The sequence below is a fragment of the Aethalodelphis obliquidens genome, unplaced genomic scaffold, assembly GCF_003676395.1.
Source record: "Aethalodelphis obliquidens isolate GAN/ISIS:26980383/991018 unplaced genomic scaffold, ASM367639v1 scaffold11, whole genome shotgun sequence".
In the NCBI taxonomy this organism is placed as follows: domain Eukaryota; kingdom Metazoa; phylum Chordata; class Mammalia; order Artiodactyla; family Delphinidae; genus Aethalodelphis; species Aethalodelphis obliquidens.
The window spans coordinates 45,528,780-45,553,011 of record NW_020837955.1 but is presented as its reverse complement, the minus strand read 5'-3'; the positions used below and the strand labels follow the sequence as shown (position 1 = coordinate 45,553,011).

Here is a 24,232-nt window from a genome sequence, read left to right as displayed (position 1 = left end):
ATTATAGATACATTCAGATTTTCTCTTTCTTCTTAAGTCTGTTTTGGCAGTTGGTCTAGAAATGTGTTGGTTTTCTAGGAATTGGTCCATTTCTTCTAGGTTATCTATTTTGCTGGCACACAGATGCTTGTAGCATCCCGTATAGTATCCCGTAGAATCATGTTTTTATTTCTGTAAGGTCACTTGTGATGCTCTCACTCTCATTCCTGATTTTAAGGATTTGAATCATCCCTCTTTTTTTCATGATCATTCTAGCCATATATGTTAAAATAATATTTTCAAATCATCAATTTTGATTTAAATTTTTTCTCTATTGTTTTTGTATTCCTATTCAATTGATTTCTACTCTAGAATTTATTACATCTTCCCTTCTGCTTGCTTTGGGTTTAACTTGCTCTTCTGCTTCTACTTAATTAGGATGGAAAGTTAAGTTATTGATTTGAGATCTTTCTTCTTATTTAATGTAGGTGTTTACAGGTATAAATGGTATATGCATTACAGGTATAAGTTTTCCTCTAAGCAGGGCTTTAGCTGCATCTCCTATGTTTTCATATGTTGTGTTTTCAGTCTCATTCACCAAAAAATATTTTCTAACTTGCTTAGTGATTTCTTCTTTCACCCACTTGTTATTTAGAAGTGTATTGTCTACTTCTCACATATTTTTTACTTTTCAAAATTTCCTTGTTATTGATATTTCATTTTATTCTCTTGTGGTCAGTGAATATACCTTGTATGAACTCAATGTCTTTACATTTATTGAGATCCTAAGTTACAGCCTAATCCACAGGCTGTCCTGGAGAATGTTCCATGTGTCCTCGAGAAGAATGTATATGTCACTGCTGATGGGTGAAGTGTGTTATAGATCAGCGGTCCCCAACCTTTTCGGCACCAGGGAACAGTTTTGTGGAAGACAATTTTTCCACAGACCGGGGAGGGGGGATGGTTTCGGGATGGTTCAAGCGCATTACATTTATTGTGCACTTTATTTCTATGATTATTACATTGTAATATATAATGAAATAATTATACAACTCACAGTAATGCAGAATCAGTGGGAGCCCTGAGCTTGTTTTCACTTGCCGCTCACTGATAGCGTTTTGATATGGGTCTGCAAGCAGTTGATTTATTATGGTCTCTGTGCAGTCAAAGCTCTCCGCTAATGATAATCTGTATTTGCAGCCACTCCCCAGCGCTAGCATCATCGCCTCAGCTCCAACTCAGATCATCAGGCATTAGGTTCTCATAAGGAGCGCGCAACCTAGATCCCTTGCATGTGCAGTTCACAGCAGGGTTTGCGCTCCTACAAGATTCTAATGCCACCACTGATCTGACAGGAGGCGGAGCTCGGGCGGTAATGGGAGCGATGGGGAGCAGCTATAAATACAGCCACTTGCCCACCACTCACCTCCTGCTGTGCAGCCCCATTCCTAACAGGCCATGGACGGTAGCGGTCCATGGCCCGGAGGTTGGGAGCCCTTGCTCTAGATGACTATTAAATCGAGTTGGGCTTTATTGTTGGTCAAGTCGTTTATCTCCTTGCTGATATTTTGCCTAGTTGTTCTCTATATACATTAGTGAAAGGGAAGGTTGGTGTCTCTAGCTAGTATCGATGAATTGTCTATTTCTCCTTTCAATTATCTGAGTTTTTGATTAATCTAAATTTTGGGGCTCTGTTGTTAGGTACCTGTATATTCATAATTGCTGTATCTTCCTGATGGATTGATTCTTTTATCATAACAAAATATCCTTGTTGTCTCCAGCAATAATTTTTGTCATAGAATCTATTTTGTCGGATATTACTATAGAACTTCAGCTCTTTTTGGTTACTGTTTGCATAACACCTTTTTCTATCCTTTACTTTCAACCTTTCGCTGTCTTTGAATCTAAAATGTATGTCTTGTAGATCGTGTGAAAAAAATCATTAGAAAACATCCATTCTGCCAATCTCTGCCTTTGATTTGAGTGTATAGTCTGTTTACATTTAATAAAGTTACTGATAAGGTAAGATTTACATCTACCATTTTTCTATTCGTTTTATGTGTGTCTGATGTCTTCTTTGGTCCTCTAACCTCTATTCATGTGTGTGTGTGTGTGTGTGTGTGTGTGTGTGTGTGTGTGTATGAAATTGATATTTTCAAATATGCTATTTTAATTCCATTCTTTGTTTAAGCTATATATTCATATACATTACATTACTTTATAGTATAATTAATGTATTATAATAGAGACTATAAATTATATATTATTATATTATAATTATGAGTTATTTTCTTATTGGTTGCCCTGGAGACTACAATGACCATCTTAACTTAAAATGATCTAGTTTTATTAATACCAACTTAATTTCAATATTATTCAAAATTTGCCCCAATTTGACCTTGTTCTCTCTCCCGCTTTTGTGTAATTTTTGTCATACAAATGACATCTTTATACATAGTAAGTCTATTGACACTTTTATAATTATTGAGTTATGTGTTTTAAATTAGATAGAAGAAAAGAGTTACAAATGAAAATTCATTTATGCCATATGTAGTTACTTTTACTGTCAATTTCCATTTTTCATGTGGATTTAAATTACTGTCTAGTATCTTTTCATTTTAGCCTGAAGTACTCCCTTTAAGATTTCTTGTAAGGCAGGCCTGCTAGTGGTGAATTCTCTCAATTTGGGTTTATCTGAGAATGTTTGAATCTCTCCTTCTTTTTTTTTTTTTTGCGGTACGCGGGCCTCTCACTGTTGTGGCCTCTCCCGTTGCGGAGCACAGGCTCCGGACGCGCAGGCTCAGTGGCCATGGCTCACGGGCCCAGCCGCTCCACGGCATGTGGGATCTTCCCGGACTGGGGCACGAACCCGTGTCCCCTGCATCGGCACGCGGACTCTCAACCACTGCGCCACCAGGGAAGCCCCCTCTCCTTCTTTTTTGAAGGATTGTACTTCTGGATATAGAATTCTTGACTGACAGTACAGTTGACGCATGAACAACATGGGTGAGCAACACGTGTGGGTCCACTTGCTTATGTGTGGATTTTTTTGGTTTTGTTTTATGGTTTTTTAAAAATATTTATTTATTTATTTGGCTGTGCTGGGTCTTAGTTGTGGCTGGCGGGATCTTCTGTTTTTGTTGCAGCATGTGGGATTTTTAGCTGCAGCATGTGAAATCTTAGTTGTGGCATGTGGGATCTAGTTCCCTGATCAGGGATCGAACCCAGGCCCCCTGCATTGGGAGCACAGAGTCTTAGCCACTGGACCACCAGGGAAGCCCTTTGTGAATTTTTAAAAATAGTAAATACTCCAACTAGTGGTTTCCAGCGGGGAGAGGGAAGGGAGAAGGAGCAATAAAGGGGGAGGGGAGTAAAAGGTACAGATTATTAGGTATAAAAGAAGCTACAGGGAATATAGCCAATATTTTATAATAACTATAAATGGAGTGTAACCTTTAAAAATGTGAATCATTATATTGCACACCTGTAACTTATACACTACTGTACAGCAAATATACCTCAATAAAAAATAGGAAATACTACCGTGCTACACGATGTGCAGTTGGTTGATTTGGAACCATGGATATGGAGGAATCGAGTGTACAGAGGAGCATCTATAAGTTATATGCGAATTTCTGACTGTGTGGAGAGTGTGTGCTGTTCATCCCAGCATTGTTCATCCCAGCATTGACCCTGACCCCAGCGTGGTTCAAGGGGCAACTGTCTTCTTTCTGCACTTGGATTATGTCATCTCACTGCCTCTGGCCTCCACAGTTTCTGGTGAGAAGTCAACTGTTATTTTATGGAGGATTGCTTACACATGGGGTTCACTTTCTCCTGCTGCTTCCACGGTTTCCTCTTTGTCTTTGTCTCTGACAGTGTGACCATGAGGTGTGTAGGTGTGGCACTCCAGTTTATTTTCCTTGGAGTTTGTTAAGTTTCTTGCATATGCAGATGAATGTTTGTCATCGACTTTGGAAGTTTCTAGCAGTTATTTGTTCCAATAGTCTTTCTCTCCCCTTCTTCTTTTCTCTCCTCCAGAGGCTTCCATTATGCATACGTGGGTATTCTTGATGATGTCCTGCAGTTTTCCGAGGCAGTGTTCATCTTTCTTTATTTTGACATTTTGGTAGTGTTTTCATCACAGTTATGAAGGAGCAGATTTTCAGAGTTGTTAATCCACCATTCTGGAAGTGCTTCTCTTGCCTCTCCCTTTATCCCGTTGTCAGCGCTTATTCAAGAGCTTTCCAAAAAACGTCCAGGAAACCTGAAATTGCTTTTATTATTGGTTAGAACGTAGCCACTCCTATGTGCAAAAGAGGTTGGAATGTGAGCATTTAGCTTTTCCAGACTTTAAAAAGTGGATGTATTCAAAGAAGAAAGTGATTGGAAATGGATGTTAGATTATCAGTTAATAGCGTGTGCCCTGTTATGGTTAGCAGTCTTCTGTGTGTTCTTCTGATTTTTAAAAACTTATATAAATACACACACACACACATTTCCCTCCCAGAGAATTGTATCACAGTAATCACAAAATTATCTTCTTAGCAATAATTATACCACAGGTATGTATTTTTAGACCTGGAACATACAGCTCTTCATCATTCATCTTAATGACTGGAGAATATTTCATTTTGTGAATATTTCATAATTTGTCGATTTTGAGTTGATGAACAGTTAGTTTTCCCCCAACCTTTTGCCATTACAACAGTGCTGCAATGATATCCTTGCACATGTATTTTTGCTCAGAAGTGTATATGTTTCCATAAGATAGTTCTGTGAGAGTGAGGTTGTTAGATCATTAGGCATGCAGACTTAAGATGTGAATAGATACATAAAATTGCTCCTCAGAAAGGTTGCGGTACTTCAGAATCCTTCCACAGTAGTATAGGCGTGCTAATTTCCACACATTTTTTCTGACACTGGATGCTGTCAGTTACTGACAACTGAGAAAATGCTATCTCATTGCTCTATTTTGCATTTCTCTGATCAATAAAGTTCATCAGCTTTTCACTCATTTATTAGCTATTTTAATTTTTAATTTAATAAAATATCTATATATTTTTCCCTTTTTACATTCGTGTTTAATATATTTCTTTTTTTTTTAACATCTTTATTGGGGTATAATTGCTTTACAATGGTGTGTTAGTTTCTGCTTTATAACAAAGTGAATCAGTTATACATATACATATGTTCCCATATCTCTTCCCTCTTGCGTCTCCCTCCCTCCCACCCTCCCTATCCCACCCCTCCAGGCTGTCACAAAGCACCGAGCCAATATCCCCGTGCCATGCGGCTGCTTCCCACTAGCTATCTACCTTACGTTTGTTAGTGTGTATATGTCCATGCCTCTCTCTCGCCCTGTCACAGCTCACCCCTCCCCCTCCCCATATCCTCATCGTGTTTAATATATTTCTTATGAGGTTTTTAGAACTTTTAAAAAATAGGTATAGGTTTATTTTAAATATTATCATACTTTTACTTGTTTCATTTATGAAAACATTGTGGCGTCAGGGAGGGAGGAAAAAAGGAAACTTTCTTCCTGCGCAAAGGGTGTGCTATCGACCCAAGAGGACAGGGCAAAAATTGCTCAGTTTGCTCTCCCGGGCTGAGGGCGGCCTGCGGTGAAACTTGGAAGAGAATTCCATCCCTTCCCTGGCAGTCGTACCGCGCCCAGGAACGTTCGGAAAAAAAGTTGCCTGGTCCCTGGTCCCCAGTCGGAGGCCCCCAGTGAAGAAATGCGCGCCAAGAGGATCCAGACCAGGCCCTGCGCCAGGGGGTCCGGCGACGAGTCCCGGCCGCCCAGCAATTCCGATGGGTCCCGCTCCCTGGACTGCCGGTTGTCCTAGAACTCTTTATATATCCATATCAAATAAATATTTGTTATTTTCCTGTTTTATGCGTTGAAAATAATTTCTCCCAGTCTCTTGTTTGATTTGTCATATAGACATTTAGATTTTTATGTAGTTAAAAATTTCAGAACTTTTCCTTTATGGCTTTCAAAATTTAGATCATGCTTAAAAAGACTTTCTCGGACTTTCCTGGCGGTCCAGTGGTTAAGACCCTGCGCTCCCAATGCAGGGGGCCCAGTTTCCATCCCTGGTCAGGGAACTAGATCCTGCATGCATGCTGCAACTAAGACACAGTGCAGCCTAAATAAATATTAAAAAAAAAAAAAAAGACCTCTATCTTGAGATTACAAAACACTTCTGTTATATTTTTGTCTCTGTTAATTACTTTTTAATCGTGTAATTTAACACTTGTCTTAAATCAATGTGATCTTGTCATTTCTAAGTAAGATGTGCTGATTTCTCACATTATAATCATGTTTTGTTAAATGCTGCTTTATTTTAAAAGTTACTTTGATATATTCAATGCACATTAAGACTGGTGATTTATCTTTTAACAAATTGTACCTTTTAGCAGCAGAAACATATTTTTGTCCCCTTTGATAATTGTTGACACATATTTTCTTTTGTTCATCCCAGCATTTTAAGATCTCTATGCCATTTTGTCCTTGAGAAATGCCTGGTACAATCCGTTGGTTTGACATAATTAAAAATTCTTCCTTTTTAACAGGAGAACTATGTCACATTTATTGTGACTGCTGGTAAATATGGCTTTATGACATATATCCTTTCCCTATTAGTTGCTGAATTTGTCATATTCTGTTTGTTCCTTTTCTTCTGTGATGCTTTGGTGTCTTTATGTTCTGTTGTCATTCTACTAATGATTACCCTTAAGTTTGAAAGTACACATAGACTTATTAACCTGAAGAGTTCTTTTGATCTGAGCAAAAAGAGACCTTTAGCATATTTTCCTCTCCACTTTCCATGCAATATACCACTCTGCCCCAACTCAGGAATTTTAGTTTCATAATATTAGTTTTAAGTATGTTTAAATGTATTTTCTTCTGTTTTTTTTTTTTTAACATTTATTTATTTGGCTGCACCGTGTCTTTGTTGCAGCACGTGGGATCTAGTTCCCTGACGAGGGATTGAACCTGGGCCCCCTGCATTGGGAGCGTGGAGTCTTAACCACTGGACCACCAGGGAAATTCCTATTTTCTTCTATTTTTGAAAGTCAACTTTTGCAATTGCATGAATATTTATAGCCATCTTATCAAGTCATTATTTTCCTTTAAATATACACTTTACTGGTCTCTTTGCCTGTTAATTTTACATTATATCTTTTTCTTGGATTCAGCCTCCTAGAAGTGTAAAATCTACACTCAAACAAGTCTTACGGGGAGAGGATGGACTACATGTTTGCAATATCCAGTGAGCCTTTTCCCCTCAAGATTGCTCCTGGGCTGTAACCCCCACAGGCTCCTTGACCTCCCTCCATGGGCCAAGCTCTCCTTAGCGGTAGATTCTGTGGTAACAGTATTTTCTACCAGGTTGATTTTGTGCACTGACTTCCCCTTCCTTCTTACTCACAAGAAGACACACAACTATCCCAGAAGTTCCTTAAGAGGCAACCCAGTAGCCATGAATCCTTAGACCACAGACGTAAAAAGTATTACTTCTCTGGGCACCCAAAAGGCTGTGGATAAGCAAGAAGGAGTGGAGTAGAGTTGGAGCTGAAAATAGGATGCTCTCCTGGAAATTCCCTCTTCCTTTGTAGGTAAAAGGTTTGCGAAGAGCCACATAGAAATATGGGCAGGTAAGTATGTGACATTTAATGCACTCTGGGCCAAAAAGAATGACCTTGACAAAGCCAAAATCTCTTCCAAGTAAAACAAAAGCAGAGAACACACAACCTCCCAGGGTCCAAAGGGTGAGCTGGCTTGGCCCAGGAGCAGAATTTTCACATCAAAGGGACTGGGGATTATAAGTGTGTGTTCTCTCATCTGTCCCCTGGCTCTGCATTCGTATCAGAGCTGCTGTTCAAAATTCCGGGAGCAAGCAACACAATTTTCCTACGTGCAGAAGAGTTAGCCCCGCGTGGTGGACGAAGGCGCGCTCCTGAATTCCAGGGGTGTGGCTTCTGCTTACTGAGACTCCAAAGGAGATGCCAGCACAGGGCAGTGGTGGGGCTTGGCAACAGAAGGGTCCCCCAAAGGGCAGTGATGCCTGTGGAAGCTGGATGGACCCAGAGAGAGGACCAGCCACTGCAGGACCTACCAGAGGGCCCAGAGGAGAGGCAAAAGGAAAAAGCCTAAAGCAAACTTGTCCTTTATTATCTTTCATATCATCCTTGGTACGTTGAAAAGAATGTATGAGGAATTCCTCATGTAAATCAAGGTATAAGAACAGTGAACACCAAGCAATCCGCTGCTAATCCCAGAACGAGCACCTCACTTCCAGCTGCACCTGCCTGCCTCCGTCCTGTCCCTGTGCCTCCAGAGGTGACCACTGCCCCGAATTTCCCTTCTGATATTCTCGGTGGTATTCTTGCCAATGTTTTCAGATTGTTTCATTTTTCTTATTTTTGAATTTCTAGAAATGATTCCATCATTACCCCTAGGCACCCTGTGAGCCGTGGCTGGGAGTCAGTGACCAGGACTGTCCACTACCCATCAGATTATTCCCACGTTCCTGCTGCTGCAAGGAGTGATGCTCAGGCCGTTAATGCATGCTTCCTGGAACACCTTGCAGGAGCATCTCTAGGCCAGGAGTCTCAAGGTCTACGTCATACATGACACCATGTCACTTCTTAAGTGTTTGAACCCATTCAACTCTTACCAGCATGTCCAAGTGTTCCTGTCCATTCACAACACTTAATACTAACGGAGTTCCTAATTTTTACCCGACTAATGGGCACAAAATGGTATTTAATTCTGGTCCCAATTTGCATTTCTCTGATTATGAATGAAGTAGAGAATCTCTTTATATATGTTTATTCATCAGACTTGTATCTTCTTCTGTAAAATGCCTGCTCGTGTACATGCTCTTCTCTTGTGGTTTCTGTCTTATTCTCGTGGTTTGTAGCACTGCTTTATGTATTGTAGCTAATGACCCTTTTTCAGTTTTATGTGTTGCAATGATATGTTTCCTCTTTGGGGGCTTCCTTTTCACACTATGGCATTTTTAAAAAATAAATGGATACTTTAAAATTATTGGTCTTATATTTTGGAGCTAGCACTTTTTTGGGTTTAAAAATCTGTCCTTGCCCTGGAAATATCAGAAAGATAGTTGCCCATATTTAAAGTTTTACTTTTCACATTTACATCTTAAATCCATGTGGAACTGATTTTTGTGTACGGTAAGGGCTAAGGGTAAAATCTGTTTTTCCCGTATAGATGTTAATCATCCCAGGACAATCAACTAGGCTTTATGGCTCGTACATGCAGTTTAAGTGTGGTGCACAGACTGAGGCTGTCTGTGAATGGTCTGCTCTGTCTGTGCTGAGACCAGGACAGAAACTGAGAGGAGGCAGTGACATAGAAACTTCGACATTGCTGTGCTTACCGAGCACATGATTTTTTTTCCAGTAAGTCACTTCTATTATGTTTTGAAAAAATATTGGCTCATAACAGGTTGCAAAATAACAAAAACCATGCAATACACCAACTCTTTACTACAGATAGTCAGAGAGGCACTGGCCCAAATGAGTCCCATTTATGTAAATGTTCAGGTAGCGCTTGAACAGCTGCATGTGCTGTGATGGGGAGGTTATTCAAGTGTCTTTCTTGCTATCAAAAATACTTGCTTGTTGGCTTGACTTCGTGATGGACAGAGCACTATTAGTAGCTTCAGATCTCTCCCAGTAGGCCGATCAGTTTTCCTTTTAGAGACTTTGCGACTGTTTTATCAGGTACGTTGACGTTAGTATGCCTGAAAATACCTTCTGCCTCATAGTCTGTTGTGTTGGACATTGATGTCGCTACCCTGGTTTCCTGTATAATGTATTAAAGGCCAACTGGCAGAGACCAAAGGGTAACTTGTGAGACCAAAGGGTCACTGGTGGGGCTGCTATTGGCTTACATATACCCAAAGCCTATCTCAGGGATGGGGGATTTGGGAACGAGACTCACATGTCTCACGAGAGACTCTGGCCCAGTCTAACAATACACAATCTTCTTTAAATTTCACACCCGTCCACTGAGTGGGGGGACCTTAGCTAACCACCCAAGGAAACATGGGGGAATGAACTTGTCAGGGCCGTGCTGTCCCTCACCCAGAGGAGTGACCCAACTTGCTGGCAATCCGTCTTCTCTCCTCCAACTCTGGCGCTCAAAACGACGTTCAGTTTTTTCAAAGATTACTGTGGTGACTTTTGCATGTTAAACTGATCTTCCATTCCTGGGCCAAACTGAAACCGGTTGTGCTATATTATCTGTTCTATATGTTATATTATCTGTTTTATATGTTGCTAAAGTCTAATTGCAAATATTATGTTCACAAAGTATATTGCTCTGTATTTCCTGGTCGATTTTGAGGGCTATGCTGGCCTAATGGAAAGATTTGGGAAGTATTTCCTTTTCCTCTATTCCTTGTCTCCAATTTGTGGGTGACTGGCAATATTTTTCCTTAAGTGTTTGACAGAATTCACCAGTGAAGTCATCTTTGTCAAAAGGCTTGTTTTGTATTCCTCATCACTCAATTTGAAATATTTTCTAATTTCTTTTGTGATTTCTTCTTCGACCCATGGTTTCTGAGAAGTATGTTGCTTAATTTCCAAGTATTTGGGGGAGTTTCTAAATATATTTCTGTTATTTATTTCTAGTTTAATTCTGTGTGGTCTGGGAATATACTCTTCTGATTTCAATCCTTTCTAATTTATTGACAGTTACTGTATTGCCTCATACAGTCTACATTGGTGACTATACCATGTGCTCTTGAAAAGAATATGTACTGTGCAGGGGTTCAGTGTAAGGTTTATGAATTTTTATTGGGTCATTTTGGTTGGTAGTGTTATTTACTTTTCCTATGAATAACTGAATCTTTTGTCTTCATTTTCTAGCAATGGTTGAGCATGGAACAGTAAGTCCTCCAACTATGATGTGGTTTTGTCTATTTCTGCTCTTAGTTATGTCCATTTTCATTTCACATATCTTGAAACTGTTAATAGCTGCATTCACCTGTAAGATTACCTTGTCGTTCTGGAGAGGTGGCCCTGTTGTCATTACAAGACGCTCCTCAATCTCAGTAATACGCCTCATCTTGAAGTTTATTTTATCTGCCATTCGTGTGGCCACACCAGCTTTCATATACTTACTGTTTGCATGGTATACATTTTTCATCTTTTAATTCTTATCCTATTTGTGTCATTCTATTTAAAGTGCATCTCTTGTAAATAGCATGAAACGTGGCCTTGTTTTTTTAGCCATTCCAGCATTTAATTAGATTGTTTGGTCCATTTACATTAAACGCAATTATTGACATGGTAGAGTGTAAGTCTGCCATACCATTGTTTTCTATTTGTCCAGCTACTCTTTGTTCCTCTTCCCCTAACTTCTTTTGGGTTGCTTTTTTAGTATTCCATTTTATTTCTATTGACTTTTTAGCTATATTTCTTATACAATAAGCATCCCAAACCCACGACAGCGTGTCTTGAATTAATATTGTAGTATTTCACATGATCCTTTTACTTCACATCCTATCTGATACTAATTCTGTTAATGATTTTAATAGCAAATACTGTATTTTTCAGTTGGAAGATTTTCATTTGTTTTTCTTCTTGTTTATCCATATCTTACTGAAACTCTCCTCTCCTTACACATTATATTCATCTTTTCTTATAATTTATTTAACATATATATATTGTCCCATCCAGTGTAGCTTTCATCTCATACATTTGGTTTTCATCTCTAGAAGTTTGGTGTGGAGCTTTTATGTATCTTCCATGTCTCTGCTTCGCTTTTGGACTAAGTGAGTTGCATGACATGAGATCAATGCACAAAACATCAACTGTACTTCTATATACTAGCAGCAAACAATTGCAAATTAAAACTTGGAAATACCAATTACAACATCACCAAGAATATGAACTACTTAGGAATATACCCAGCAAAAGACATGAAAGATCTACACACTGCGAACTACAGATGACCACTGGGGCAAATTAAAGGCCTAAATAAATCAAGAGATGCTCTGTGTCCCTGGACCAGAAGCCTCAACATCATTAATACATCGCTTCTCACCAAACTGATCTCTAGTTTCAATGTAATCTCATCCAAAGCCTCCCGAAAACTTGTCTGTAGAAATCGACAAGTTTATCCTAAGACTCATGTGGAAATTCAAAGGACCTAGAAGAGCCGAAACAACTTTGAAAAAGGGTAACAAATTTGGAGGACTGACACCACCTGATTTCAGATTTATTATAAAGCTACAGGAATCAAGAAAATGCATTGGTGTTAAGACAGACAAACAGACGAATGGAACTGAATAGGGAGACCAGAAATAGATCCACAAATACATGGACAATGGACTTTTATCAAAGCAACTCAGTAGAAAACAGTGAACTTTGATCCATACCTCATACCATATGCAAAAATTAACTCAAAATGCATTATAGACCTAAATGTAAAATCTAAAATTATAAAACTTCTAGAAGAAAACATAGGAGAAAACCTTTGTGACCTGGGATTATGCAAGTATTTCTTAGATATGACCCCAAAATACAAAATATAAAAGAACCAATAGATAAATGGACTACATCAAAATTTAAAACTTTTCTTTGAAATAGAGAGCGCAAAGGACAAACGACAGACCGAGAGAAAATACTTGAGAAGCACACATCTAAGAAAGGACTGATATTCAGAAGATATAATGCACCCTCATACGCAAGGATAAGCAAATCACCCAATGATCTATCTAATAGGCAAAGTATTTGAACTTCACCAAAGAAGAAACATGGATGGCAAATAACCCTCTGGGGAATTTCAAATTAAAACAACAATGCAGCCCCTACAGGCCTGTCAGAAGGACTGGAATTCAAAGACCGCCGAGTGTCGTCGGTGAAGACGTGGGCAGCCGCGCTCACGGTATGCAGCCGCCCGGGTAGGGTGCGGCATTTCACAGAGAGTTACACACACCCCACCACGCGATCCCGCCATCTCACTCCTAGGTAGTTACCCAGGAGGAATTAAAGCCTGTGCGTATGAAAGGTCTTGTACAGGAACGTTCATAGCTGCATTATTCACAACAGCCGAAAACTCAAGCAACAAAAATGGCTGTCAACAGGCAAATGTGGCAAATCCATACAACAGAATAAAAAGGGTGAACTACATGCCACAGGGACATGATTCCATTTACATAAAACTGACTGACAGGGACAGAAAACAGGTCAGTATTGCCTGGAGAGGAGGGGCCGGGGGCGGAGAGGAGGAAGCTCTGGGCTGGTGGAAATGCATGTTCTCTTGGTCGTGGTGAGGGTTTCCTGGGTGTGCACATACGTCAAAACTGACCAAACTGTATGCTTTTTATGTGTGCTATTTAGTGTGTCAATTACACCTCAAGAATGCTGTGTTTAAAGAAGGAAAAGCCTCCCACAGAGAAAACCCCAGGCCCAGAAGCAACAGAATCAGCAATGTGTGCAAAACATACTAATTACGTCCAAGCTGGCTTTTCTCCAGGAGCGCAATGTCCGTTTAACGTTAGAAAATCACTGTAAACTCCCACGTTGAAATACTACGAGAGAAAAATCACAGTCATCTTCAGAGATGCAAAAAAAGTATATAACATTCAATATACATTTGATAATAAATAAATAAGGTAAGACTTTGTAAACTAGAAGTGGGAGGGAATTTCCTTAATCTGATAAGAAGTGTCACCAGAACACAGCTCACAGCCAACGTCCTACCTTCTGAGATCAAAAACAGGCTACTCTCACCATTTCTATCTGACTTTGCCCTGGAGGTCTTAGCCAGCGCAGTAAATTAAGAAGAAAATCATAAGTGTTGGAAACTGTCATTCTCACAGACAAGGCCACTGGGAATGTGAAAATCCAGAAGAATCTGCAGATAGGTTAGCAGAACTCAGAAGAAAGTTTATCGAGATAACTGGATAACTTGTCAATAAACAAGTCACTCGTTTTTCTATATGTGAGAAGAAACAGAAAATGAATTCTTTTAACTAGATACACTTTATAAAAGCAACAAAAATATTAAATATCTAGGAATTACTCTAATGAAAGAGGTGGAGGCTTTATGAGAAAACTGAGTGACACTGAAGGAAAGTTTAAGGAAGGAAGGAAAGGCACCAAGTTCACAGAAGACTCAGTCTTGCAAAGATGTAAAATTTTCCCGAATTAAACTATTGAAGGAGGGGGACTAGATGACAGAATGATTCTAAAATTTACACGGAATCCAATGATTGGGAATATCATCCAAGTCAACTAGAAGCAGCCCTCAGCAGCCCCTTTTGGACGCGGTCCGTGGTGGTCGGGGGTCTCCTACAAGGGCCAGCTGGGCAGCGTGGGGTGGAAGCAGAGAGCAGCGTCTAGGAGTACATTCCCTCCTCCCCGCAGACACCACCAGGCACCTCCAGGGGCCAGGCAGGCCTCCGTGGGGTGAGGAAGTGAGGGTGCCGGTTACCAAGGGGCAGAGGTGGCAATTTCCATGCTGATGCTGGAAGGAAAGGAGGTGAAGACCCAGGAGCCGAGATGGACGAGGGCCCTGGAGGTGTGGGGCTGGGGTGGAGAGCTCAGCGTGCCCTGGCGCAGGAACTACTGGGTAAAGATAAGGTCTCTGGGGGAGGCAGGAAGTCCGGCCAGCCTGTGGCTTGTTTTCCGAGAAGGGGTTGGGGGTAGAGTTTAGGAAGCCTTCCGGGAAGGCAGCTCATGCTGCAGAGCCAGAGATGGGGGCTCTGCAGGGGGTGGGTGAGTGCCAACCCTGGAGAGGGGGGCAGCGCTCACTGCGGTGGGACCAGGGGTGCTGTGGGAGTGACCCAAGAAACAGGCAGGCCAAGAGCGGAAGCTGTGGGCCGTGGGAAGCCGGGGTGTCAGTGCGGAGGGGCTGACGAGGCGTGGGGTCCAGGGCCCTGGGAAGTGGAGGTTGAACCAGCGGCCGTGAGCCGAGAGGGCTGTCCACGGATGCCTGGGCTCCCGAGAAGAAAATCTCCAACCGTGAGCCAAAATCGTCAACAAACAAGCGAGAAGTCCCAGCAGTTCTGCAGCCTGAGGCAGCCCGTGCCAAACAGGCCTCCGGGAGAGACATCCGACCTGTGAGTCTCTGTGGGTGCGCGGCGGTGCCAGGTCCCAGGAAGGTAGGAAGGCGCAGCGGTGGGGAGACCTGCCCTAGGAGAGCAAGCCCTGAGCGGACTAGTGGCGCGGGTGGGCGGCCAGGGAGGCTCACGTGGGGCCGGAGCCACACCCCCTGGAAGGTTCTAGCGGCCTCTCTGCCGCAGGCAGAGCCGGGGGAGGCTGAGGCCACGGTGCTGCAGACAGAGGTCCACAGGGTGGGCGGCCCTGCACCGGAGCCCACAGCTGCGCCGCTGCGCCCAGGCCCAGCAGGAAGAGAGTGAGAGTGGACACACCACCCACACCACCACCACGTCTCAGCGTCCTCCCGTGGTCATCAGGGCTGGCCACGTTCTCAATCACTTAAAATTACATCCTGAATACATTAGCTCTGGCATCCTGAGAACATGGTGGACCAGGCGAGGTTAAGGACATCATCAACAGCTAAAGAAGACCAACCTCACCAGCCTCGCCGGGGCTCACTCCTCCCCGCCAACCTGCCCGCTCCAGGCTCCTTTCCCATCCCACACCCTCGGCCGTGGGAGGCCCCAGGCCTTGGGCCTCTTCTCAGCCTCGTGAGGAAATGCCATCGTGCCCAGACAGACCCCCGAAGGCTCACCTCCACCCCCAGCCCAGCTCTGGACTCCAGTCTCACACGTCCACGTCTCCACCTGACTGTCCTTTCATCTCCAAATAAGCATACAGAAAACTTACTTCTGACTTCCACCGAACCCCTCAATCCCATGGCTCCCAGAGCCTGGGACTCCTGGCTCTTCCACACCTACGTCCAATCCATCAGCCAAGCCCACGGGCTCTGCCCCAGAATCCATCCTGTGGTGGATGTGACTGACCCACCACAGTCACACTAGAGTGCACGCTACAACCTGCAGCCACAGCCCCAGACCAGACCCTGGCGCTTCGTTCCTTTAAAGCAAAGATGCATCTGGCCCCGCTCTGGTCAGAGCCCTGCACCTCTCCCTGAGAAAGCCAAGCGCCGAGGACACCAGCAGGCTATGTGCACTGACCACTGAGGGGCGCCCACCTCTGAGCTCGGCCGTGGTTCTGCCCCAGGCCCCTCCCCAGCACGTAGCCCACGCCGCAGCACCCTGAGGCCTTTGCAGTCACCATTGGCTCTGCCTGGCCCTCCTTCCCCTGCTATCTCCAGTGCCCCTGGGCCCTCAGGAGTCGGCACGAGCCACAGCCCTGCCCTGCACCCAGCACGCGTCACCACCCGTGGGCCCCAGGAGGGCCTGCTCACCAGCCTGCCATCCACCTCCTCCAGCACCCCAGCTCCACGTGGCAGGAACTTGTCTGTTCACTGCTGCATCTGAAGTTGAGAGCCCAGGCGGAGACCAGTGAGGACCCAGCAAACGCCTCTGAACGATGAAGGAGTAAAGGACTTCTGTAAAATGACTTCGGGGCAGAGGGACACACAGCCAAGCTACCCCCACCCGGGACCAGCGGGGCAGCTGGAGTGGCAGCAGGGCCCTCTCCCACCTTTAAGGGGCTGGTAAGCTGTCCCCTGCAGCCTGTGGGACCCCTTCTCTGATTCAGCACAGAGACTGATGGCGAGGTCTGCGCCCCACATGCCAGGAAGCGGCCGAGGCCCCTTGCCGGTTCCTGGGCAGAGGGTCCTAGGGCCGACACCCCTTCGTGCCTCACTAAAGGGTTTCTCCGTCTACCTCATGTGACCCTCACAGTGGACCACCGGAGAGCAAGGAGGTAGGTGACCATGCGGCCGGCCGGGAGCCCCAGCCACTCGGAGCAGGCAGCGTGGAGCCCACCCAGGACAGCAGGGTCTGGGGCACCGCCCAGGCCGCTCCTGTGCCCCCAGCTCTGGCCAGGGGTGGGCAGTGGTTTCTACCCGAGCCCCCTCTGCTGCATTGAGCGGCCGCTGGATGGCAGGGTGTCCACCTGCACCCACATCCTACCTCTGTCACACCGGCTGTGGTCCCACAAGGACAGCGGGGGAGGGCAGGTTTCCCTCTGGGCTCTGATTCCCGCCACTCTGGCTGACAGAGCTAATCACAGGACAGGAGGGCCCCTGGGCGGAGGCCTGGCCTCCCAGGAGGAGCTGCGGGCCATGTGGGTGTCTTGTGCACCGGCCCCTGGGACGGGTGGGGGCTGGAGGGGGAGGAGCCTGGCCCTGTCCTCCTCCGCCTGCCTCTCCCTTCTGTGGGCTCTTTTCATGTGAGAAGAAAGTGACTGAGGATCGACGTCAGCCTCCCATTTAAGACTCGGTTATCCTTTGGAAACACACTCGTGGGCTGGGAGGTGGGTGGTGTGGGCTCCCAGGCTGCCCAGCCCCCGGCCGCTCTCCCCGCGCAGAGGAGGCTGTGGTCCGCTGTGCTTTCCCAGAAGACCAGACTCCCGTTGCTGTGAAACAGGGACCTCAGAGGAGGCGCCTGCTTCCATCTCAGGCATCGGCTGCTGTCTCCCCCGAGACGGTCTCTTTACTGTGGAGGGAATCTCTGCAGCCAGGCTCATCCCTTTTGCATCCTCAGAGCTCTATCCTGGGAGGGATGCACCTGGATGGTCGCAGGGAATGCAACAGTCCTGGGATGGGGAGATCCGCAGGCCCGGCGTCCAGAGCTGGGTTCAGCTGTCAGCAGGACACACGCTGCAGGAGCCCTTGGTCAGCCTCTGCCTGCCCTGACCCAACCGAACACCCGTGCAGAACCTGAGTCCCTCTGAGCGCTCGGGACCAGGTAAGGAGCCGCGTCTGCCAGGCCCCTGCCCCAGAGAACTATCGGGCGCCCCATGACAGGTGAGCAGAGCGTGGGCAGGGCTGGGGCTTGAACCCAGCCCCACCGCCTGAGACTGCATCAGTCTTAGCACAGGTGGAGCTGAGGGTGTGTGTGCCTGTGTTCCCGTGTCCAAGCGCATGCCTGTGTGTGCCCATTCCCGCAACAATGGGCAGCGAGCCAGCCAGGGCTGTCGGCAGCCGGGTACGTGTCTTGACTGGCCCCCGTGTGCAGGGCAGCGTGTCTGTGGTAGGGGGTTTACCCTTGTGTCAGAGCCGTGTTTGTCCATGTGTTTCTGTGCAGGTGGCATGTGTACAGGGACGTCTGAGTGTCTCTCTGGGGCACGGGCACTGCTGTCTCTGTGTCTTCATCTGCCTGGGGGTGTGGTGTCCACGTGAATGCCTGCTCTGCTCGGGGGCCTGTGGGCTGGGCGCGGAGGGTGCAGGCACCTGTGAGTGAATCTAAGTCTGGGGGACGGTGTGTGGCTCTTGCGCTCGTGTTGGGTTTGGGGAGCACGTGTGTTGACTGGTACATGGTGGTGCAAGACGGGGACCTTGTGGTTTGTCCCCGTGCATCTGTGTGATGAGAACTCAGGCCCACCTCCCACCCCATCAAAGAAGTGGCCCTTCTGCTCCATCTTTCAGACTGAGAAACAGGAGCTGGGTGAGTACAGATCTCTGTTCCAAGTCCCACAGCCAGTCAGCGGCAGCTCAGAGCAGACATGGCTGTCAGGAGCCATAGTGGGAGAGTGGAGACGGGGGCCCGGGGTAGTGGTACCCAGGCCCTGGCCACACCGGCGGCTGACACCACACCACCGAGGTCTGACGAGGCTCCCTCTTCTGCCTGGAGTCGCCGCCGCCCCTGTAGCCACCAGGCACCCCAGGGTCTGTAGCAGGTGAGCTCAGCCAGGGTCCCGCCATGACCCCACGGGACAGCTGAGAGAGCAGAGGCACGGGGAGGGCAGCTGTCCTGTCCAAGGCTCAGGTGGCCGGGGGAGGGCAGGGTTTGAACCCGAGCTGCCCATCCCAGAGCCCACACCCTGGAGCTCGGGGCCCTGCTACCTCCTAAAGTCTTTGCAGGATGAAAACGGGGGGTTCCTGCCACCTGGAGCAGACACGAAACAAGGGCAGAGATACGAGGCTGAGGTTTCTGTTCTCCAGATACATCCTGCACACGTGATGCAGCCTGTTCCAGCAGGGGCCAGGGCTGGCGGCAGCATCTCCCCTGTTACAAGGAATTGTCTTCACGGGCTTGAAAGGACCAGGTCCTAAAGACAGAAGTCGGCTCCCCTCCCGCCCTCGCTGGGCAGCCGGCTCTCGACTGGGTGTTACTTCAACGTCAAGTGTGTGGACCCACACAGGGCCCCGTTCTGAGTCCCGTACAGTGCAGACAAAAAGCTAAAGCCCCAGCCACACTACAAATGAGTGGACTGACTTTTATTTTGCCCGCGCCATGTGGCATGTGGGATCTTAGTTCCCCAACCAGGGATCGAAGCCGCGACCCCTGCAGCGGAAGTGTGGAGTCCTAACAACTGGACCACCAGGGAAGTCCCTGGACTGACTTTTAAATGGGCTTTGGAGACCTGGAAGCTCACTAGGATGTCTGGAGGGCCCGTTCTTGGGACTGAGCAACAGGCTGACGTGGGGCAGGGGGTAGGGACCCAACAGGAGGGAGCAGAGCAGCTGCTCTGGTGGTGACACGTGCCCAGAACTCCAGAGACAGAGGCCCAGGGAGGACACACCCAGATATCTGATGGCGAGACCCCAGTCCTGCACCCTGGTCCCTCCAGATGGGAGCTTGGATGGAACTTCTCTGAGAAAACTTCCCACGAATGCCCAGAACCAAGGACACTGACAGTGGGGGCCCCAGCCCAGTGACCCTTCCTGGGTATAGTCACCATTTTGGGCCTCTCCAGTGCAGGCTGAGAGCTGAGGGTCACCGGACATCTGATGAGAGCCTCTAGCAGGCAAGATGGAGCGAAACTAAGGAAGGACTGGAAGTCAGAGGAAGCAGAGCTCAAAGGGAAAGAATTTTGTGAATATCCTCGGACATGAGAAAACATGGATTGCGTTGTTGAAACAATAAAAACTTTTTAAAAAGAGAGAGAGAGTGAGAGGGAGAAACTTGCAAACTGGAAATATGATGGCAGAAATAAAATTTCAGTAAGGATTAGAAGTGAATTGAAGAAATCGTTCAGAAAATCAAGGCAAGAATTGACATGCAAAATGGTTACCAAACACGTTTCAAAATCAGGGAATTGGCCCGGAGATCTGATATCTAAGCAAGAGTACCAGAGACGCAGAGGAAACCATGGGGAGCTCCAGACCCAGGCTGGAGAACTGAGCACTTCAGATTAACCTTTTCCTGGAGGACAACCAGATAAGGGGAGTGAACCACGTTTTAATCCTAAAAGCAGCAAAGGGACAAGAGTCAGTGAGAAATTGCCAGGCTGAGGAACAAAGACCACCGGTGTCTAGTGCGGGGAGCCCAGACTCGGCCCTCAGGCCAGCTGAGGCCCTACAGACCCCACAAACACGGTGACCCTGCAAACCCACAGCCTGCCTAGGGAGGGGCTGCACCCTGGGAACGAGGGTGACTCAGGCAAGATCCAGCTCCCCGGGGCCCAGGACAACCACAAGTCGAGAATCCTCAGAGCATGAAAGTGCAGACTTTGAACTTGGAGTCACAGGATTCTAAACAACCAGCACCACCATGTGTCTGGAGGAAGTAAAAACCAACAAAAATCCCTCCTGGAGGGAGAGATTACATCAGAGTAATGCCAGTCATTCCTTCAAATATTGCTTCAAATATCATCTTCCACACAAAATCAAAGGTGAGAAGGCGCGTGAAGAAGTGAAAGATGACGAGCAGCTGCCAGCATAGGACTCAGGAGAAACTGGACAAAACAACTGTATTTACGAAACCCAAGGGGGCAGAACAAGCAGAAGCGGGAGGACACAGTAGACTGAACAGCCATCAACTTGACCTACTTGACACTTAGAGGACACGCCACAAGACACAGAAGAATACATGCTTTTCAAGTGCACATGGAACACTTACCAAGATAGACCCTTATTCTAGGCTGTAAAACAAGTCTCAAATTTAAAAGAATTGAAAGTGATGCAGTGTATGTTTCTGATCATAATAGAATTAAAATAGAAACCAATAAAAGAATAAGATACCTGGGAAGTCTCCAAATATTTGGAAACAGTACACTTCTAAATAACTTGTTAGTTAAATGAGAAATCAAGAGAAATAAGAAACTGTTTTTAATGAATATAAAAACACAACATGTCAAAAATTGTGGAATTCTCCTAGAGCAGTACTCAGGGAAATTCATAGCATCAAACACCTATGTTAGAAAAGAAGAAAGACCTTAAATCAATGATATCAGCTTCCATATTAAGAAACTAGAAATATAATAATAAACTAAGCACAAAAATAAGCAGAATAAAGGAAATAATAAAGATCAGAGCAGAAATCAGTGAAATGGAACACAGAAAAAAAAGAGAGAAAATCAATGAAAACAAATGCTGGTTCTTTGAGAGCATCAATAAAATTGATGATACGGGGATTTGCCACTTGTACAGACATTCAGGACCGACTGGCACAGACCTCAAAGGAGACTCCTGAGGGGGCTCTCTTCTGCCCCGCCAGCTCTGGCTGCTGTGCTCCTCCCCTGGTCCTGATCAACAGCACCTGTGTGGACCTGGAGAGGTGCTGTAGGTCTCAGGTTACTCTCAGTGAAGACCTGCTAAAGCAGACACAGGAACGCCTTTCAGGTAACTGCTGATTCTAAAAATATTTTCAATCTTACACCACCCTTTCCTTCACCACCTATGTTCTTCTACGCTGAGCAACGAATCACCACAAACCTAGTGGCTCAAAACAACACACATTTGTTATCTCATGGTCTCTGTGGGACGCCGGCCTAAGCACAGCTGAGCTGGGTCCTGCTCAGGGCCCCAGGCTGCAGTCAGGTGGGCTGAGTTCTCATCTGAGGCTTGACCAGGGCCGACCCTCAGGCAGAATTTGTCTCCCTGCAGCTGTGGGACTGAGGTCCCATTTTCTTTCTGGCTGCTCTCGGCCGGAGAGGCCACCGCCGTGCCCTGCCCTGGGGCCTTCCCACAGGCCTTCTCATGATGGTGGCTTGCTTCTTCAGGACCAGCAGGGCCAAGCTCAGACAGCGTCTTACAGGACGTACCGTGGTTACAGGAGGGACAGCCCCCCACCTTTGCATGCTTACTGGTTCCCATCCACCCTCAGGGGCTTTCTGTTGTCCTCAAAATATTAGTAAAAATGGCCTGGAGATGAGCTGGGTTCACTCAACACCCTAGAGCTCCTTTGCCCAGACAACTGTTGGCCAAATTTATACCTAAGCCCTTCCTTCCACTGCTTAACCTCATAAAATTCCCTTTTCAAAAAATCTTTATGGGACTTCCCTGGTGGCACAGTGGTTAAGAATCCGCCTGCCAATGCAGAGGACACGGGTTCGAGCCCTGGTCCAGGAAGATCCCACATGCCATGAAGCAACAAAGCCTGTGCACCACAACTACTGAGCCCATGCACCTAGAGCCCGCGCTCTACAACAAGAGAAGCCAGTGCAGTGAGAAGCCTGTGCACTGCAACGAAGAGTAGCCCCTGCTCACTGCAACTAGAGAAAGCCCACATGCAGCAATGAAGACCCAATGCAGCCAAAACTTAATTAATTAATTTTTAAAAAATCTTTTTTCAAATTACAGAGGAGGGGAATGTAAGGTGAATTTTAACAAAAGTAAACCTTGTTTATTGATAATGATGAAGCTGATGTTACCAGGAAGAAATTTCCTACTATGTAAGTGCAGGGTGTAATGTTTTTCCTTAAAATGTTGACTTTAAAGAATGTTCCTTGCAATACAGGCAGCTAAGTCCAGATTTTATTTCTGACCATGGAGTAACTCCTGAGAAATACTTGGATCATATGCCTCAAATGGACAGGGACTGTGTCTCCTACTGCTGTATCTACACCTAGTATGGTGTACCTAGGACAAGAGCTGGGCCTCATTAAACACCTGGCAACTAGCTGGACAATAAAGTCCATGCTCTGGGGGGAGGGGAAGGTTCCTATCCACTCTCGGGATTGTGCAGCACGGGAACACAAGGCTACGCCAGGCCCCATCACCACACCACTGTCCCATTCTTCAAAATTAAGGTGCAAACACACTATTGTTAACTATAAGCACCATGTGTTCAGCAGAGCTCCAGAACGTACCTTGCATGACAGAAACTTTATACCCATTGAAACACAGCTCCCCTTTCCCCTCCCGCAGCTCCTGGCAGCCTCCATCCTCCTCTGTTTCTATGAGTTTGACTCTGTTGATGCCTCGTATATGTGGAGTCACGCAGCATTCATCCTTCTGTGCCTGGCTTATTTCACCGAGCATGTCTTCCAGGTTCATCCATATTGTCACATATAGCAGGATTTCCTTCTTTTTTAAGACTGAATAATATTCCATTGTATGCACAGCAAAGAAAACCATCAACTAAATGAAAAGACAACCTAGTGAATGGGAGAAAAATATTTGCAAATGATATTAACCACTTTGGAAAACAGTATGGAGTTTCCTCAAAAAAATTAAAATTAGAACTACCATATGATTCAGAAATTCCACTCCTAAGTACATAGCCAAAGAAAGTGAAAACACCAATTCTAAAAAATACACACACACCAATGTTCATAGCAGCATTATTTACAATAGCCTAGACATGGAAGCAACCTAAATGTCCATCGACAGATGAATGGATAAAGAAAATGTGGTATATATATACAATGGAATATTACTCAACCATAAAAAAGAATGAAATAATGCCATTTGCAGCAACATGGATGGACCTAGAGATGATCATTCTAAGTGAAGTAAGTCAGAAAGAGAAAGACAAATATCATATGTTATCAATTATATGTGGAATCTAAAAAAATGATACAAACTTATTTACAAAACAGAAATAGACTCACAGACATAGAGAATAAACTTATAGTTACCAAAGAGTTTGGGATTAACAGATACACACTAGTATATATAAAATACATAAACAACAAGGACCTACTGTATAGCACAGGGAACTATATTCAATATATTGTAATAACCTATAATGGGAAAGAATCTGAAAAGGAATATATATATGTATGTATGTATATGTATGTATAACTGAATCACTTTCTGGTGCAAGAGAATTGAAAACTGGTACTCAAGCAAATACTTGTACACGAAGGTCCGTAGCAGCACTATTCACATATTGCCAAAAGGTAGAAACAACCCTAAGAGATGGATAAAGAAAGAAAAGTTGGTATATACTTAGGAATATTATCCAGTCATAAAAAGGAATGAAGTATTGATTCAGGC

The 24,232-nt window shown here is 45.4% G+C and overlaps 1 long non-coding RNA gene across 1 annotated transcript; it reads left to right on the top strand.

Annotated features, from left to right (window-relative positions):
* Positions 1-14,839: 14,839 nt before the first annotated feature.
* On the top strand, positions 14,840-22,377 carry LOC113623575 (uncharacterized). The gene is made up of 3 exons (XR_003433995.1): positions 14,840-16,827; positions 17,610-18,744; positions 19,010-22,377. It is a non-coding gene; the product is annotated as an uncharacterized LOC113623575 (long non-coding RNA).
* Positions 22,378-24,232: the final 1,855 nt, after the last annotated feature.